This window comes from Cuculus canorus, chromosome 13 (genome assembly GCF_017976375.1).
Source record: "Cuculus canorus isolate bCucCan1 chromosome 13, bCucCan1.pri, whole genome shotgun sequence".
Taxonomy (NCBI): Eukaryota; Metazoa; Chordata; class Aves; order Cuculiformes; family Cuculidae; genus Cuculus; species Cuculus canorus.
This window is the reverse complement of record NC_071413.1, coordinates 12,015,001-12,019,238: the sequence shown is the minus strand read 5'-3', so window position 1 is coordinate 12,019,238 and position 4,238 is coordinate 12,015,001. Positions and strand designations below refer to the sequence as shown.

General features: G+C 38.6%; 1 long non-coding RNA gene across 1 annotated transcript in view; it reads left to right on the top strand.

Annotated features, from left to right (window-relative positions):
- Positions 1–2,930: 2,930 nt before the first annotated feature.
- Positions 2,931–4,238, top strand: part of LOC128853510 (uncharacterized) — a 5,637-nt gene continuing 4,329 nt past the window's right edge. Inside the window, exon 1 of the long non-coding RNA XR_008452079.1 lies at positions 2,931–3,067. This is a non-coding gene — a long non-coding RNA (uncharacterized LOC128853510). The remainder of the gene's footprint in view (positions 3,068–4,238) is intronic.

The window sequence follows — 4,238 nt, the reverse complement described above, 5'->3', positions numbered from 1 at the left end:
GCATTTCCCAACTAATTAATTCATGAATATATAAATATTAAACACTGCAATTTTACAACTCCAGAGCAAAAACATCAGAAATGGTATCTTAAAAAACATTAAATATTTTTGATTGAGATAAAAACACTTCACAAACAAAAGAAGCACAAAGTTGGCAAGAATACTGTAGGGTCTTGGAGATAGATCTGGTCAGAGAAAGGAGGTGTTTCTGAGGCAAATTTCTAGACAAAGTACACATTAATTTGATTTCCACAAGGAGAGAGAGGGGCAAGACCACAAAACACAGAGAGAGAGAAAAATGGAAACAAAACCTGAAGAAATTGTCTAAAATCATAATAAATAGGGTCAATTAATACCGCAGACATTAAGTGAATTGGGTGTCTACAGCATTTAGGAGGAAAGAGCCATATATGAATAGCACAAAATCATGCCAGGAACAGTAACTGGAAGCTTTTTATCAGTATTAGGGAAGATGGTTGAAATTCAGTCAGCATATCTGTTTGGTTAGGGCCAAGCCTAAGCATATCCTGGTGGGTAACACTGTGCAACAGAGGCCTTCTTTTTCTGTTTATAAGTCGGAAAGGCAGATGCCTCTGCATCCACCGTTCCAGTAAAGAATCCTCTCTGTGTTTCCTGCACCTGATTCCTCTCTTTTCTCCAGCAGGAGGGATAGTGTACTAGTGATGAGGGCACAAGCCACAACAAAGAGCAGATAAATCAGAAAACAACCTTGAAACACCTGATGGGGAATATACCAGGGGTAAAAAAAGAAAAAAAAGTCAATACTCAACCCCGAGAACCTACGTGTCAGCAAAGCAGACCAAAATTATTTTTAAAAAGCAAATTAAAAGAGACAGTGAGGAAGGGACCAGAAACATGCTGATGCAGCTGACAGTTCAAGGTAGAAAAACAGGTAAACCAGATGTTTATTTTTAAGAAGGCATTTTATAAAAAATCAGTCTCATTTTCAGTGTCTAAAACATAGGCTTCGTGAACACATCAGGAGTGTTTTTTTAAGAAGTGGGACAAAGACTAAAACCCTGTCATACAACTCAGCCCACTACACCAGGTCTGGCACTACTGACAAAGAAACAATCCCTCAGTTGTCCCAAAGATATGATTTAGGAGGCTTAAACACATTATTCACTCAAACTGTTAAAATCTTTGATTTTTTACATTCCAAACGCCATTAAGAACGTTGCAGAATGCAGCAGAGCCTGGAAAGGCTTTTGCATTAACATTTACATTGTGTGAGGAAAACGTGGGTCCTTACTCAGCTCTAACTGATGGATCAACAGCTGGACTCGGGAGATCCCATTTCACCCCCACAAAGAATGAGAGTAAATGAAAACACAAACCAGCAAACAACTAAATTACATGACCTGGTCAGCTGTTAGACACTGAAAACAGTCATAGAGTGAGTATTTACAGTACTAACAGTGCCTGAATCAAGATGTCCAGGAAGACTGCAGTGGGCATGTTCAATAAAAACAGCCGTCCTTTGACTGTGACGCATAACAAGAGTTAATTTTGGTGAACTTTGTACTCACGTATGACATATAGTGCACCAAAAATACTTTGGAAACAAGAGTGCCCAGAGCTGGTATGTCTACATGGTACGACACAGCACGGTATAGAGATGCCTACCCTGATTCCAAAAGCTGTTGAGGTGTTGGTACAGGATTACAACTGAAACAACACACCTCACTGCTCAGTAAAGCTAATTCACTCAGACTTATGTCACCCAGATATGGCTATAACTGCTCCTGGCTATACAATTAGCATGGCTGGTGTTCTCTTTGGGATTTCTGCAGTGTGCTTTACTGTACACCACAGACATTCCAGTAGTTTGTCCAAGTTCCATCTTGTGTCTGATTAGCACAACTTTCAGCTTAGATTACACAGCCTCAAAACACTGCAGTCACTGGTGATTCACAGAATTCAGATTCTGACATCTGTTCTTCAGCTGGAGTGCTCCTGAGCACAAACCAGAATTTCTGTAACAGCAAGATCAGATGTTTTCATGTAGACAACACAGGACCGAAAAGCATCCTGGCTAAAATTTTCATGATGCCATTTTCATCTCCAGACTCTCTTGAGACACAGGATCTTCCCCATGCTCCTCATTTAAGTCCCAACAGAGAGAAAATGCTCATTTCCATCTCTCCAGCAGAAGTACAGAAGACAAGACCCAGAACTTCTGCTTTTGGACTGCGAGCTAGGGGAGTATTCCCTGCAACAAACACTCAACAGAAAGCACAACTCTGTTATATGTGACCCACAACAGCAGAGAGCAAGGGAAGGGGTGAGAGAAACAAAATACTCTTGGGATTCCTATCCCTCCCTTTTAAAAAAGTATAGTCACCTTACTGAAGGACAAGCCTCATACAAGGAATACAGCCCACATTAGAGATCCCTGAGCTGGTCCCCGATGTCACGCTGTATCTATATAGTACAATCCTGTACAAGCATACTAGCTAAGATGCCCAAAACAATATAGGTGTCTTAGCAGGATCCCACAGCCTGAATGCTATTCTTGGTATAAAGGATCTCTGATGACCTCTGTAGCATAGATGGCCATTTAACAGGAAGAGTTACATGAACCCGGAGCGGGAAGTATTATACTTGCTGAAATAGAGGGCTGTGAATGGAGGGGATGAATTGTTAACTGATGGAGGCAAGGCAAAATTAGAGGAGATCTTTCTAAGGCAAAAGCTCCAAAGAGGCAATAACTGCTCTTGGTCAGCCCTCTTATGAGTAGTATTTGAAGGAATGTACTCATGGCACAGGAAGGCAATGAGAAGCCACAAGCACTTACTTCAAAATAAACAACCAACCAAACAACACAAATGTGATGAGGGCAGTACTTTCAGTCTAGTAAAAACAAGAAAGGTCTGAGCTGTCTATTGGCATGAAGAATGAAATGTGAGGAATTATGCAGCTAGCAGGCAAGATAACCTATTCAACTTAACCTGCATTCCATCACAAGCTGCAAGAACATTCCCACTCAGGATACATGCCTACATGGAAAAAGGCCATCCTTACTGGAAATATAACTAGCCATGAGGTATGGGAATTTCTCTGTCTCCTCACATGGGGTTTGTGCAGTAGAATCTAAATACTTTTTTTGTTGATTTATTTCAGGTAAGAAAAAGCTTCTGTAACAATTATTTTTTACTGCAACGGCATAAACTATTGTCATCTACTTGCCTTACTGTGAATAAAGCTTTCTTTATTATCCTTTTGAAAAGCTGCACATGAAAAATTTGATTGTATTATTTTTCTTTTTACAAAATCTTTGTAAGCTTTTCTCACTGACTTCTGAGAGAGAGAAATATTTTTATGTCTTTGTTTAAAGAAAACAATAAAAACGTATGAATGCAGAAATCTTAGCAAAAATGTATAGGTTGAAAGCTTACAAAACTAATGAATTACAGATGTGGTTAAAATAAAATTGTATAAATTATATATGTGATAAAAATACTATTTTATAATTATTTATACATCCTTGGGATATTTTCATCATTATCAGAGGACAGTTCATCTTACTCTATAGTATCCACAGCCCAAATTCTGCACTGCAGAATATCCACTTATCTGTTCAGCACTTAGCTGCAATGCAGTAAGGTATTGTCTTTGCTCCTGATTTTCTAGAAACATCATCTTATATTACATTCTATATACGTATTTTATATATAAATAAAATGTAAGAACTGTATAGCGTTGTATCTAATAGCTATCTTTGTCCATAGGACTGGTTTCCTGGGAACTCTAATAGAAGGTTATAGTAAGGTTTATTGAATCCAGCAGGCCTAAAATTGGTGAAATACTTGGATTAACTTTGCAGAATTATATACATGCAAACTGCACTCTCATCAAGGATTTATATTTATGTACCAACACTAAGTACTAAAAACCTACTCTAAAGGATTGCAGAAGACATTCACAGATAGGAAGTGCCAACAGAAGAGATGCTTGTGTAATCCTGAGTCAAACTACTATGCTTTATGGCACAATCTTTGATTACATGATTAAATGTCTTGAGGATCCCTGGCTCTTTCAGTGCACATTATGAAAGTCATTGGCTTGCTTCAGTAAGGATTGAAACATTATCAATTATACAGTTTGAGACCTTCTAGAGCATTGCCATGTAGCTCCACAGTCCACGGGGAATATTCATTGCCTTAGTGGATATTTTTGGTGGGTTTCACATCACCTTAGTAATTGTTTCACGAACA